Below are 16097 nucleotides of genomic sequence, written 5' to 3'. Positions count from 1 at the left end.
CATCTAGCACAGTGCATTTATTACAACTTGCAGACAAACTGTAGATAATCTTATAAATAGGTTGCCTTCAGAAGCATTTGGAAAGGTAGAACAGGTTTTCTACAGCTTGCCAAGAACTACCTGGTCATTTTAGCACTGATGTCCAAAATTCAATCTTTTCTATGCTTTTTTTCTAGGAGAACTGGGATGACTCTTAAAAGGGTTCTGCTTTTTTTAGAGTGAAGGTTAAAACAAAGTATTTTCTTCAAATGCTTAGATCATTCTTGTCCACCCCTGCTTGCTTAAACCGAGGCCTGTAGTCAAACTTATTATTTCTCCTAAACTAGCACAAATATAAAACATCCCATGATTTTTTTCTGTTAAGTTGCATTAGTACATAGCATTGTACACCGTGATGATGCACATGTTTTATTCACAGACAAAAAGTTCCATTGGTCAAGTTAGTGCATCAGATGGCAGTTGTAGAACATTCATCACACTTCATGAACAGTTTCTTGTTCTTATAACAGCCCCATAAGGTAGGCCAATATTGCCATATAGTAGGGATAGGGGCTGAGGTGGAAAAGGTGTGTCTTGTCAGAGGTCACCTGGTGAGTTCATCATGGCAAAGGCAAGATTTGAATTGGACTTTCTGAATCTTAGATGAGTCACAGCTCAAAATATAGGCTCTGCAGTGTGTCCACCTGCTGGACAACTAAAAAGCCATGACACTCATGGGCAGGAAAAAAACACATTTGGTGACTACACACTTTTCAAGACCTGACAGACGCATTTTGTTGGCACAAGGTGGTACTGAAAGGGAGACCTTGCCTACATCTCTCTTTAAAACAGGTGAGGGAAGCAGCCTTAATGCATGTTTCTCAAGCCAGCAGAGGGTGCAGGAAGTACTAGAAATGTAATGCTGCAACTCACTACAGATAATCAGCATGAGAATTTTTCTTCTCTGCTAACAAAGCTTCCTTTACTTTTAGTTTTGATGGAAAACTTGAAAGGATGCCCCATTAATTTCAGTGGGACTCCCCAGTAAACATGTTTAAGGTCAAGAGTTGTCTGCTTCTCATATATTTTCCTTATCAATTGATGATGTTACCAACCTGCCTGTTCAACAGGTACATCGACTCCTCTCTCTCTCTCTCTCTCTCTCTCTCTCTCTCTCTCTCTCTCTAATTAGACTGCAGCCAAGTTGGGTCACTTCTCCCTTTACCATACTTGTTATGTGTCTTCAAGTTGATTGCAACTTATGGCAACCCTATGAATCTCCGACCTCCAAGAGCATCTGTCATGAACCACTCTTTCAGATCTTGTAAGTTCAGGTCTGTGGCTTCCTTTATGGAATCAATCCATCTCTTGTTTGGCCTTCCTCTTTTCTACTATTTTTCCCAGCGTTATGGTCTTTTCTAGCGAATCATGTTTTCTCATTATGTGTCCAAAGTATGATAACCTCAGTTTCATCGTCTTAGCTTCTAGTAATAGTTCTGGTTTAATTTGTTCTAACACCCATTTGTCTTTTTCGCAGTCCATGGTATATGCAAAGCTCTGCTCCAACACCACATTTCAAGTGAGTTGATTTTTCTCTTTCCTGCTTTTTTCACTGTCCAATTTTCACATCCATACACAGAGATCGGGAATACCATAGTCTGAATGATCCTGACTTTGGTGTTCAGTGATACATCTTTGCATTTGATTTACAATACTGCCCCCCCCCAAAAAAAAGTAGCCCTGTGCTCTGTTACCTGGTCATCTCTTGCCTGTAATGTACTACTGCAATCTTCTCTCTGCTCTTCTGTTGTCTCACCTTCATCACCTCCCAGTTTTCCTACACCCCGCTGCCAAATATCATTCACCCTTCTTGCCACTCTCTGATCACCTTCACCAGACCCCTGCCACTCCTTATATCCTTATGTTGCCTTCCTCTCTGTCCCTGAATCTAGCACAAATTCATTGGATATGTTTTTAAATATTTTTTTGTTTTAATTTATTTTAAAGTCTGCTTTTAAGATGGTGTTTTATTTGCCGCCCTGGGCTCCTTCTGGGAGGAAGGGTGGGATATAAATGTAATAATAATAGGATGGTATTCAGTGCTAGTCCTACTCAGAGTAGACCCACTGAAGTTAACAAGTAAACAAAGCCTTCCACATCCTTCCCTCCTTGCTTAGCACTCCATTCTGATACATCTTTGCTTGTGATCTTCATTCCTCATGCTGTGCTACTCTTAGCTGTGTGAAGGTCTCCCGTTTCCCCCAAAGACCCCTGCCACCTCTTAGTACCTTAATAATCTTTTCCATGATGTCTTTGGCACAAGCCCCTCGCTCTATGTCTTCTGTAATGAAGCCTCAAACATCTGCCTGTTGCTTCTGCCACCTCTTTCCTCCCCATGTTGTTTCCTCTGTGTTGAACTTTAGATTGTAAGCTCTTTGAGGCCAGGGGACTGTCTTATATTCTGTAAAGCAGGGATGTGGAAACTTTGGCCCTCCAGATGCAAGCATAGCCAATGGCCTGGGATGATGGGAGTTGTAATTCAGCAGCATCTGGAGAGCCAAAGGGCCCCCACACCTGCTGTAAAGCAACGTGCACACTGCAAGGAGGACGAATCATGAACTGTGCTTTTGTGCTGGTAAGAGCACAATAGGAGAAAAACAAGTAGGACTGCCACATGTTCACAGTAATGTGCAAATGAATGGTCCTGTGGCCTCCACTGAATGTGTACTACTGGCCACATATACAGAATACATTACTAATGTGCAGGAGGAATACACCCATATGTATGGAGATGGGGCAGAGGGAGAGAGAGAAACTCCAACACACCCTTCTACATGCAAATCTCTGTTCGTGTTGAGTACTGTGTTTATTTGCAAATCACCATGGCAACCTGATGCTATCATTCAGTGCCTCTCTTTCTTCCCTCATCCCTCGCCCAGTAAATTAGTACCAAATTTATAGCATTGCTGATCACTTTTAGATAGATAGATAGATAGATAGATAGATAGAAATTAAATTGCAGAAAGGGTTTGTGTTAAAACATTTGCTTGTAGAATTTTGTATGATTTGGACAAATCCCTAGAATATGTAGGAGAGGGTAACTGCTCACATGCATCAGCAAACTGACTATGAAATCATAGAATCGTAGAGTTGGAAGGGATCTATAAGGCCAACAAATCCAACCCCTGCTCAATGCAGGAATCCAAATTAATGCATACCCAACAGGTGTCTGTCCAGCTGCCTCTTGAAGGTTTCCAGTGTTGGAGAGCCCCCCATGTCCCTAGGTAACTGGTTCTGTTGTCATACTGCTCTAACAGTTAGGACGTTTTTCTGATGTTCAGGCAAAATCGCTTCCTGTAACTAGAGCCCATTATTCAGTGACCTCCACTCTGGGATGATAGAGAAGAGATCCCAGCCCTCCTCTGTGTGGCAACCTTTCAAGTACTTGAAGAGTACTGACATACCTTAAACATGCCCAGTTCTTTCAGTCTCTCCTCATAGGGCTTTGTTTCCAGTCCCCTGATCATCCTCGTTGCCCTCCCCTGAATCTGTTCCAGTTTGTTTGCATCCTTCTTAAAGCATGTCCAGAACTGGATACAGTACTCAAGATGAGACCTACCCAGTGCTGAATAGAGGGGAACCAATACTCCACGTAATTTGGAAACTAAACTGTTAATGCAGCCTAAAATAGCATTTGCCTTTTTTGCAGCCACATCACACTGTTGGCTCATATTCAGCTTGTGATCAACAACAATCCCAAGATCCTTCTTGCATGTAGTATTGCTGAGCCAAGTATCCCTCACCTTATAACTGTGCATTTGGTTTTATTTTCCTAGGTGTAGAACTTTGTATTTATCCTTGTTAAATTTTATTCGTTTTCAGCCCAGTGCTCCAGCCTATCAAGATTCCTTTGAATATTGTTTCTGTCCTCCAGGGTATTAGCTATCCCTCCTAATTTATATCATCTGCAAATTTGATAAGCATTCCCTGCACCTCCTCATCCAGTTGTTGGGTTCAGGCAAGCTGCTGTCTCTCAGTCTTCACCACCTCCAATTTGTAATAAGGAATAATAATGACCTACCTTACAGAGTTGAAAGGGCTATCAAGCGGATGTATGTGAAACTCTGAGCATAAGAAAATTGCTATAACAATGCTCTTTATTATATAAAAGCTATGTGATTATCATGAGCTCCCTACCCTTGGTTTTTTGGCCAACAGTTTTCATTAATTTTGACCGGTCAAATCAGACACATAACTGACACTGCAAAACAGAACAAATATGTTCTACAGTGTCATGCTGCATTTGATGTAGACTTGCATCATTGACATCTTATGTCCAATTTCTTTTTGGGAAGCCTACCTAGTAGTAATGAACTGTAACAACAACAACTGATTATCTGCTCTGCTTTGGCTTACTTGTTATAATTTCTACTTTTTCATATAAGTATACCAAAAATGGGCTCCTTTGGGAGGAAGGGTGGGATGTAAATTTAATAAATAAGTATAAAGTGGCTCACAACCAGGATTGTAATCATCCAGGGTCAGGGGGGAGCTTAAACCCCTTACTGTGTTGGGAGCAGGATTCCTATGTATCCTATCAAGCACCCTTTCCTGCTGATTGCAGCCAATCACCCACTGAGAAGACTCTTCTAATTAGCTAACACACTTCGCTTTCATGCTGATTGGCTACTAGGGATATCTGTTCTTGTGGTAGAAGGCATGCATGATGGAAAGCAAGCAAGCAAGGGAAAGTGGAAAAGGAGGTAGGGGAGGAGAGAACTTGGGCTGAAGGGGTTTCTCTCTCTCTCTACTGCATAGCTTCCAGTTGGTTTATATACAAGGACCTTATTCTCAACCCAGCAGCAAAAAAGGGGGAAAGGGGTAGATGTGTGGTTTTGTTCCAGCCCAAAGCCAGGAGTACTGGGGGAGGGCAGGAGAGAGAGGGAGGGAGGGAAAGAGACAAAATACATTCAAAGTGGGGTGGGGAGAGAAATTGTATGTGTGATGGTGCTTCAGCTTTTAATGACTTTCTATATATGAGTGTCATGCATGGTAAGGTGAAATGCAGTTGAATTATACCTAAGAGTGTGGGTGTGGTGTAGCTAAATACGACAACCAAGAAGGGAAACTCAGCAAAGGAAGTTCCTTACCTTACAGCGTCTTAGTGAATTAATCTTCTGAATTAGTGAATTAGTCTTTGTCTTCTGTGAATGTACGTACACAGAAAATAGTAGATCTAGCTGAACAGCAACATATAGAGATCTGCATTGATTGTTGCAATGCATCAGTAAGGGAAAGTACTCCAAACAAAGTTGGACACTGAAAGCTCATTTTATTGTATAATCTTAGAAGGGGTCGTGGCCATGACTATCATGAAGGAACCTGGCCCTTCTGAATTTGCCACTACACTACTGCTCCCAACAAAATAACAGGAATATATAGCAGAGCATAATTTCAAGAACAGTGTTCATTTCAAAACATAATATAGCAATCCAAATAGACAACAGTTCATTTCAATAATCTGAATATGCCAAATTCATTACAAGACAGACAGTAGCCTGCTCAGAAATTCTGGAACTGTGTATAGTAAGCACCAGAGAGGGAGGAAGCAGGGATGAAAGTGTTAGTTCCACCCTCCTCATTGTCGTTGCCCTCCATGAGTCAGAGAGCAACTGCGTGGAGAGGGGAGCCTCCTATACTTGCAGAGGCTCCTGGCATATTTGAGAACCCTGCATTCTAAAACATGCAGAAAGATTCGTACTCCAGGAGCCTCACCAATTCACACAGTTGCCTTATGACCTGTTGAGGGCAGCACTAGTGTGCTTGTCCCCACTGCACCTCTCCCCACTTGTGTATTTATTATATACCAGGAGTTCTCAAATGTTTGACTCCTGGGACTCACCCCTCTGCCAGTTTCTTTCATCCCTCCACTCTGTTCCTTTTACATTCACTTCATCTTATAAAAGCTCCCTCTCTTATCCCCTTTCTCTCTCTCTCTCCCCCTTGTTTATTATTATTAACACTTAAAAATATTAACCTATTTAGCTTTCTGTCTAGCCCTTTCCCCTCAGGGGAGTGGGGGAGATGGTTCTAGGCTTGGCAGGAGATAGAGTGGGAAAGAAGCAGGACATACACACCATACGTGACTTCCCCCAAAGAATCCTGGGAAAGTTAAGGGTGCTGGGACTTGTAGCTCAGTGAGGGGTAAGCTACAGTTTCCCAGAATTCTTTGGACATTTAAAGTCATGTGCTTTAAATGTGTGGTGTGAACGCATGTCACGTGTGGGCCTTTGTGAAGTGGCGGGGTCAGAAGGTGCTGCATGTTGGGCTAATTATAGTTCCCAAGAAATCTCCAAAGGCAGCCCAACATACAACACATTGCAGTAGTCTAGCCTACAGCTTCCTGCTCTAACCACCTCCTGCTCTCATGTGTGCCTATGCACTGTACATGCAGAGAATTGCGGCTAGCATCCATCCAAAAAGCTACTTCATGACGGGGGGGGGGGCTGCAGCACTGAGTGGCCCCTGGTGGCCCTTGGCGGCCCTTGGCAGCCCACAGTTTGAGAAATGCTGCTATAGTGCAGCTGGAATTGTTTTCTAATTCCAGAATGCCTGAAGGAAGGCTGTTAACCAATTGTTAAACTAACATAATATCAATTTATATTATTTATCAATTGTTTCAGTGCCTGAGCCAGATAGTGGCAGGGCTAGATGTTTATCTTGCATTGCTCAGCTTTGCTAGCCAGTAATTCTAAAAACCCAGTTTGACTATCCTGTTTTCATTTGTGGTTTGCACTCAGAATAAATTTGCTCGGGGTGAATTTGTATTCGTGTTTGTTTTGGTTCTGTTTACTGGACTACTGTTACGTTGGTCTGAAGTTTCCAATATTGTTACGCTGTGTTCATGAGAAAGATCGTTTGGGGACTGAATTCTTACATGTGATTTAGGATGCGTAGTGCTTTTAAAAATAATCTACGGGCACAAGCCAGATAAAGTTAGGACACTTCTTTCAAATGGGAGAGCTAAGCACCTGCTTTAAACCTCTTCCAGTAAAATAGGTGGGACTGAAAGGTAGCTGGATAGTGCTGACAGGTCTTATTTTATTTTTTATCTTGCATACAAGTTGAGTTTGCTTCTGCCTAGAGAGAAAAATACACAGATGGGAGTGGGATATGAGAGCGCTGAACAGAATGACATCATATGATCTCACTCTACAGCTATCTGCTTTCCCACCACCACCTTTGCTGAAGACTCGTCCCCTTTGAGGTTCATATGAATTGTCCAGTACGCAAGGATGCTCCCAAGTAATACTCATGTGGAATTTTTTTCAGAATTAGCAGGAGGTTAATCTCAAAGCATTGCTTGTTGTTCCATCTTCCAGGATGAACAAACCCAAACAGACGGTTAGCTAATGCGCTAATTGTATGTGGCTGAGAAGTGCTGGAGACAACATACAATTTTTTTAGCTTAATGGAGCCTTTCCTCAAGCTGGGCTGAGAATGCTCATGCAGGAATGCAAACAAGAAGGATTTAGTAGTGATGGAAGTGTATATTCCAGGTAAACCAGGTAACTGATAAAATGGCTTTATTACTTCACAGCTGTTGGGATAGAACAGTTTACATTCTACTCTGATTCACAAAGGCAAGAACTATTTTAATCCAGTTTTTTTGAACATTCTACCTTCAAGGATCATTTTCCACATTGACTTGTCTGTCAAGGAACTCTTATCTGTTGCAGACTATTCTGGGGGGCACTCTGTCTAGTATGCACACTTCATCCAACCACGGCAGAGGCCTGCTGGCTTCACTATCATTTTGCCTCTACATGAATTGGGTGCATTCTGTAATGTCCCTCTATTTCTTATTTTCATCAGATTCAAGTGAGGCAATAGAGGTGCACAAGCAGCATTTTAAGTCTGTAAATGATTGGATGAAGGCCAACAAACTAAAGCTCAATCCAAATAAGATGAAGATACTGCTGGTAGGATTTCATCTGATCTGGATGTATTGTAGATTATACTGCACGTGCCCTAAAGGATGAAGTTCGCTGTTTGGAAGACGCTGTTAGATCCATACCAATGTGGCATTGGTGGTATGAATTGGCTTTCACCAGCTCAGGTTGGTGTACCAACTGTGCCCCCTCCTGGAATGAGAGAACTTGGATGCTGTTATCTATGCTCTGGTAACATCCAGGTTAGACTATTGTGTTGTACATTGGGCTGCCTTTGGAGACTACTTGAGAACTGCAGTTAGCCCAAAACACAGCTAATAGACTATTGACAAGAATTGCTGACATAGAACATCCATCACCAGTTTTGAAACAGCTTCAGTGGCTCCAGGTGACTTTCTGAGCACAGTTCAAAGTGCTGGTTTTAGCCTTTAAAGCAGGGGTAGCCAACGTGGTGCCCTCCAGATGTTGCCAGACTACCAAGTCCCATCAGCCCCAGCCAACGTGACCAAAAGTCGGGGATGATGGGAGTTGTAGTCCAACAGCAACTGGAGGGTACCACATTGGCTGCTTCAACTTTCAAGCTTATATGGCTTGGAACTCAAGTATCTGAAGGACCATCACCTTCCACACAAACCTGCACAACTGCAAAAATCATCTGAGATTTTTCTCTGGTATCTCCTGCATCAGAGATCAGACAGATGGTAACTGGGAAAAGGGTCTCCTCAGTAGTAGTACCCCTTTTTTATTTTCTTGCTGTGTGGTGGTAAAAATGGTCGTTCTTTTGCTGTGTTAAATTGTTGTTCTTAAATTTCCACTCCACTTTGGAAATGTTTTAATGGAATGGTGGGGTCTAAATAGGCCTTCCCCAACCTTTGGGTCCCCAAATGTTGCTCGACTACAACTCCCATCAGCCCCAGCTAGCATGGCCAATGGTCAGGAATCATGAGAACTGTAGCCCAGCAACATCTAGGTACCCTAAGGTTGGGAAATACTGGTCTAAATCTTATGATGAAAGAAATCCAGTACTGCACTGCAGCTATTCATTGCAACAGTAGGCTGACTTTCGTGGAAGCTTGTTCACCATTACCAATTTTTCCCGGGGAACAGAATCCTCAGTAACACAGATTGAAATTTATCATAGGACCCAAAGGAGTCCAAACCTTTAAATGTTCAAATCTGCACACCCAAACAGAGCAACCCTGCTGCACCCATCTTCATTCTCACTCCCATTTTGAGAAGAGCTTGCCACAGATTTGAGGGTGCCCTTGGCAAGCACCCTTTCATGGTCCCTATTGTACATCAGTGGGAGGAGGGTGTCATGAGCAGCAACAGCAGCACACCAATGGAGCACCATTTTGATTTCCTATAATGCCCCAGAACAATGCTGCTTTGGATGCGTTATGGGAAATTATAATGGTAGCTTTTCCAGCAGCCCAGTGCTCAGGTCAGAATAGTAGTTAAAAGGGGGGGGGGCTCCAGGGCAGGTGTCAGCTACAGATGGCGAGAAATTTGATTCACTTACTTTGTCCCCCCAGTTCCAACTCACGTCCTTGGGGATCCTCCTCTCAATAATAGTTTACTAGGCCTAAATCACTGTGTCTGTATAATAATAATAATAATAATATTTAATTTGTTTGTCGCCTATCTGGCAATTAGCCACTCTAGGCGACGTACATTAAAATGAGATAAAATACAACAATACAACGATATCAAATGCAGTCTTATTAATAACAGTAGATAAAAATACTATATCACCCCACCATCTTTCCAGCTGCGTTTAGCATGCACACAGACAAACCTGTGATGGGGAATGAATGGCACAAAACCTCTACTTCCATCTTCCTGTATCTCTGAGGAATACCTCCAGGGATGGCACCACTAGGCATCTAGCAAGGCCCATACCCCTACTGATGACCCTGGAGCCTCCTGATCCTGCTGTTTCTTCTCTTTTGTATCTTCCCTCTCCCAGCACCCAAGCAGTGATAAGAGGGAGGAGATGGAGCTTCATCGTCCCTCCCACTTGCTTTGGGCTCCCGTCTTTGGGTAGTTGTGTGAACTGGGGCAAGAGAGAGAAGGCAAGCAGTTCAGTATCAATGACAATGAAGAGGAGGAGGGGGGCTATCTAAAGAGGGGGACCCACTGAAGGCATCTGCCCAAGTTCTGCCCCTAAAGATCTGGAGCAGGCACTGACTAGCCATGAAACTAGGACAACCCTGTTAATTAGAACCATCTGCAGCAACTACACTAGTCTGGGTTCAGACATGATGAACAAAACATGGTTTGTTGTTACAAGAATAATCCTGCCTGAGCCTCAGGTTTGTCTGTGCACTGTGTTGCCTCCCTTCTACTTCTCCACCTGTGCGTGGGTGGCCATGTGTCCTACTTTACAGGGGTCAGTCTTCTAATTGGATTGTTTTCTCTCTTTGAAGGGCTATCTAATCCAAGTCTGGTTTAAATATAAAGAACCACAGGAAGGAAGAGTAGTAGTGGGGACCTTGAAGCTACCCATCGGCAGTTAGTATCTTACTCAGCAGATACACAGCTCACCTGGTCACACTCTTCCTCATTATGGGGAAGTTGTAGTAAAAATTTGCATCTACATATACATGAGCATATTCAAATGTTTTGCAAATCTGAGCCTTCTTTTGTTCTCTTTTTTTGTTTATGCATTTCCATTTCTTTTGACAGTCCATCAGTGTCTATATTAGCTTGTACACGAGGCAACTGAAAGCTGCTGCTTTAACTTCAGAACTAACCACAGTTTCCCCTATTATGTGCAAACTCAGTGAACTGTGGTTAAATGAGCCAGGAGGGAATACCAAGGCCTTCCTTCCACAGCTTCTGCTACTTGATCTGGTGGGAGAACCTTTGGAGCTGTTCAAGGAGGTGCGGCCACCCCTCAATAATGCAGGTACCAAAAGGCCTGATCCAGGCCAAAGAGCAATGACAGAGCATGTGTCTACAGACTAGGATTGCCAGGTCAGAAGCATCCCAAACCCTGAGATTTCAGGGTGGGCCCTAGTGATGACATGGGGGCGTGCCATAGTGATATCATGGGGGTAGGCCCTGGTGATGTCATAGGGGAGGGCCCTGGTGATGTCATTAAGCATCAACCACAGTTGCTTGGAGCATTCCACTTGTACAAACAAAATTATCTGATTGGAAATTAAGATAGAAATCTTAGTTAAATGAGGGTATTTCCAGGTCCAGCTGAAGTGACAGGATCATTCCTTCTCACCTGCTTAGAGATCCTGGGTAAGGAACATTTAATCTAGCCTACTTGCTTCTGGCAAGAAGGGTTTAAGTAGCTAATACCGTGGAAGACAGAAAGAACATTCAAAGGGACATTGATAGGCTGGTGCATTGGGCTGAAAACAACAGAATGAAATTCAACAGGGATAAATGCAAAGTTCTACACTTAGGAAAAAGAAACCAAATGCACAGTTATAAGATGGGGGATAATTGACTCAGCAGTACGACATGTGAGAAGGATCTTGGAATTGTCGTTGATCACAACCTGAATATGAGCCAACAGTGTGATGTGGCTGCAAAAAAGGCAAATGCTATATTAGGCTGCATTAACAGAAGTATAGTTTCCAAATCGCATGAAGTATTGGTTCCCCTCTATTCAGCACTGGCTAGGCTTCATCTTGAATACTGTGTCCAGTTCTGGTCTCCACACTTCAGGAAGGATGCAGACAAACTGGAACGGGTTCAGAGGAGGGCAACAAAGATGATCAGGGGACTGGAAACAAAGCCCTATGAGGAAAGACTGAAAGAACTGGGCATGTTTAGCCTGGAGTAGAGAAGACTGAGGGGAGACATGATAGCACTCTTCAAGTACATGAAAGGTCACATAGAGGAGGACCGAGATCTCTTCTCGATCATCCCAGAGTGCAGGACATGGAATAATGGGCTTAAGTTGCAGGAAGCCAGATTTTGACTGGACATCAGGAAAAACTTCCTAACTGTTAGAGCCATACAACAATGGAACCAATTACCTAGAGAGGTAGTGGGCTCTCCGACATTGGAGGCATTCAAGAGGCAGCTGGACAGCCATCTGTCGGGAATGCTTTGATTTGGATTCCTGCACTGAGCAGGGGGTTGGACTCGATGGCCTTATAGGCCCCTTCCAACTCTACTATTCTATGATTCTAAGTGCCCTCAGGCCAGGCCGGTCACCAGAAGGCCAATGTAGGAAGAAAGCCTAGTGTTGTGGAGATGTTAGATTGGAGCACTCAGGAATAAGGATGGATGCCCCTGAAGGCTGCAATTCTAAATACACTTACTAAGGGACTAAACCCCATAGAACTCAACAGGAGTTACTTCTGGGTAGATGTGGTTAGGATTGTGCTGTTGGTAAGGCTTGACTAGGGATCCTGATATCTATATCAAAGCAGGGTTGGCAACCCCCTGCCTGGGGTGTCTTGCCTGCCTTTTAATATGGCTGCTCCAAACTTCTTTACAGACTTGACCCTTCATTGCAGAGAGAGGTTTGAGAAATGAGTAAGATTTCTCTACTCTTTCCTGCTTACTCTGTGGGTTGCTATAAACTTACTTTGACAGCCAACTGAATTCCAGTGAATAGCTGATAGAGAGAAAACACACATAGTTTGGTCTACCTTCATGGGCAGTAGATTGGGAACAACAGCAATTGAAGCCACACTTCCCAGTATATAAATTTTCTTTTACAGCTACTGGGCAAGAAACAAACCATCATGCAAATAGACCTAGACACTTTTTTAAAAAAGAATAAAACTAAGAGTCCAGAGATTAAAGTGACTTACCCGGAGACCCAGAGAGGACCCCCCAAAACCGGAGTCTCTGGATGAAAACCAGAGACCTGGCAACCCTACTACAGACCCAGAGTCATTGTGTAGCTCATGAGTAAGGGGTCTACTTGTGAGTAAGCAATTGTTGGAAGTCATTTTTATTTTTTATTTTTTATTTTTTGAGGTCTCAAAGTGGTTTACAATAGAATACATATGTAGAAACACAATAAGTTGAATAAAAATCTTGTCAAATGATATACATAATGAAATGCATGAACACTATCAATATAAATAACACAATATACATAAAATCAGGTGATATAAAAAAGGCAGCATATAAAATTTCAATCAACACAACACATAATCATACAACCACTAAGCCAATCTCACTCACCATCCATTCCACATAATCAAACATGATGTGTCTCAACTAACCACTGATACATAAACTACACACACTCAACAATATTACTGTCTGTCAGCCTAACCTATCTCACAAGGTTGTTAGTGTAAAATGGGGAGGGGGAGAATTCCATCTTGAGCTCCTTGGAGAAAAGGTGCAATATAAATGTAATAATAAATTATACAGCCACAAGAGTGGCTGTATACTATAGTCAGCATGGATTTTTCGCATTCCGCAATGTTAAATTGAAAATACCCCCATGCCATTCTGATGCTCCTCATAAGCTCATTTCAAAACAAAACCTTACAAAACTTATAGTCCTGAACTCAGAAACGCTTGCTTAACAACCCTCTACATTTTCGTGGTGATATACAAAACAGAGAGAATTGAGAGTTCAATGTGTAAAAAGAGAGGGAGAAAAATCAGACCTCTTTTAGACTTTTTTCTGTCAGAGTTCTCATAATTGTTGAAATTAATTAAAAATCAGCCATGTTCACAGAGTACCTGTAATCCTATTAGTGACCTTGCCCCATACCTTCATCTTCTGCAGTTTAAAAGTTTCAAAAATGCCTGACCGATCTTTAATTAATTTAAGAAATTTAGCATTGGAGTGAATGATAAGGTCTGGCATGTTCAGTAATAACAAGCTGCCAGTGTTCTAAAAGTGAGACTCACAGCTGCTGGGCTTGCCTAATCAGGAGGCCACACCCACACCAGACCTGTATTTCACTTGAGACAGTCATGGCTTCCCCCAAAGAATCCTGGGAAATGTAGTTTGTGAAGGATGCTGAGAAAAGACTCCTATTCCCCTGACAGAGCTCCAGTGGCCAGAGTGGTTTAACAGTCAGCTGTTCTGATTGAAGCTCTGTGAGGGGAACAGGGCATCTCCTAGCAACCCTTCACTAACTACACTTCCCAGGATTCTTTATCTTCATTCACCATATGCTCAGAGGCACATATTAGCAAATTCTTCCAAGCTACACAGCAAGTGGATTGGACTGTGAAAGGATCGGTATTGGGACCTGTACTTTTCAACTTGTTCATTAGAATTAGGAGTGAGCAGTGAAGTGGCCAAGTTTGCTGACGACACTAAATTGTTCAGGGTTGTTAAAACAAAAAAGGATTGTGAAGAGCTCCAAAAAGACCAAAAAGACCTCTCCAAACTGAGTGAATGGGCAGAAAAATGGCAAATGCAATATAAACAAGTGTAAAATTATGCATATTGGAGCAAAAAATCTGAATTTCACATATACGCTCATGGGGTCTGAACTAGCAGTGACCGACCAGGATAGAGACCTGTGTACAGTTCTAGTCGCCTCATCTCAAAAAGGATATTATAGAGTTGGAAAAGGTTCAGAAGAGGGCAACCAGAATGATCAAGGGGATGGAGCGACTCCCTTACGAGGAAAGGTTGCAGCATTTGGGGCTTTTTAGTTTAGAGAAAAGGCGGGTCAGAGGAGACATGATAGAAGTGTATAAAATTATGCATGGCATTGAGAAAGTGGACAGAGAAAAGTTCATAAGAACATAAGAAGAGCCTGCTGGATCAGGCCAGTGGCCCATCTAGTCCAGCATCCTGTTCTCACAGTGGCCAACCAGGTGCCTGGGGGAAGCCTGCAAGCAGGACCCGAGTGCAAGAACACTCTACCCTCCTGAGGCTTCCAGCAACTGGTTTCCAGAAGCATGCTGTCTCTGACTAGGGTGGCAGAGCACAGCCATCATGGCTAGTAGCCATTGATAGCCCTGTCCTCCATGAATTTGTCTAATCTTCTTTTAAAGCCATCCAAGCTGGTGGCCATTACTGCATCTTGTGGGAGCAAATTCCATAGTTTAACTATGCGCTGAGTAAAGAAGTACTTCCTTTTGTCTGTCCTGAATCTTCCAACATTCAGCTTCTTTGAATGTCCACGAGTTCTAGTATTATGAGAGAGGGAGAAGAACTAGATTAACTAAGTACATAGAAGAACAAGCCTTGCTGAAGCAATTGGTTAAGAAGCAGAAAGCAGAGAGTAGGAATAAATAGACAGTTCTCCCAATGGAGGGCTGTAGAAAGTGGAGTCCCTCAAGGATCGGTATTGGGACCTGTACTTTTCAACTTGTTCATTAATGACCTAGAATTAGGAGTGAGCAGTGAAGTGGCCAAGTTTGCTGACGACACTAAATTGTTCAGGGTTGTTAAAACAAAAAGGGATTGCGAAGAGCTCCAAAAAGACCTCTCCAAACTGAGTGAATGGGTGGAAAAATGGCAAATGCAATTCAATATAAACAAGTGTAAAATTATGCATATTGGAGCAAAAAATCTGAATTTCACATATACGCTCATGGGGTCTGAACTGGCGGTGACCGACCAGGAGAGAGACCTCGGGGTTGTAGTGGACAGCACGATGAAAATGTCGACCCAGTGTGCGGCAGCTGTGAAAAAGGCAGATTCCATGCTAGCAATAATTAGGAAAGGTATTGAAAATAAAACAGCCGATATCATAATGCCGTTGTATAAATCTATGGTGCGGCCGCATTTGGAATACTGTGTACAGTTCTGGTCGCCTCATCTCAAAAAGGATATTATAGAGTTGGAAAAGGTTCAGAAGAGGGCAACCAGAATGATCAAGGGGATGGAGCGACTCCCTTACGAGGAAAGGTTGCAGCATTTGGGGCTTTTTAGTTTAGAGAAAAGGCGGGTCAGAGGAGACATGATAGAAGTGTATAAAATTATGCATGGCATTGAGAAAGTGGATAGACAAAAGTTCAAAGAAGCTGAATGTTGGAAGATTCAGGACAGACAAAAGGAAGTACTTCTTTACTCAGCGCATAGTTAAACTATGGAATTTGCTCCCACAAGATGCAGTAATGGCTACCAGCTTGGATGGCTTTAAAAGAAGATTAGACAAATTCATGGAGGACAGGGCTATCAATGGCTACTAGCCATGATGGCTGTGCTCTGCCACCCTAGTCAGAGGCAGCATGCTTCTGAAAACCAGTTGCTGGAAGCCT

This window comes from Rhineura floridana, chromosome 2, assembly GCF_030035675.1.
Source record: "Rhineura floridana isolate rRhiFlo1 chromosome 2, rRhiFlo1.hap2, whole genome shotgun sequence".
Lineage (NCBI taxonomy): Eukaryota > Metazoa > Chordata > Lepidosauria > Squamata > Rhineuridae > Rhineura > Rhineura floridana.
The sequence above is the reverse complement of the archived record's forward strand: the minus strand, read 5'-3'. Positions refer to the sequence as shown.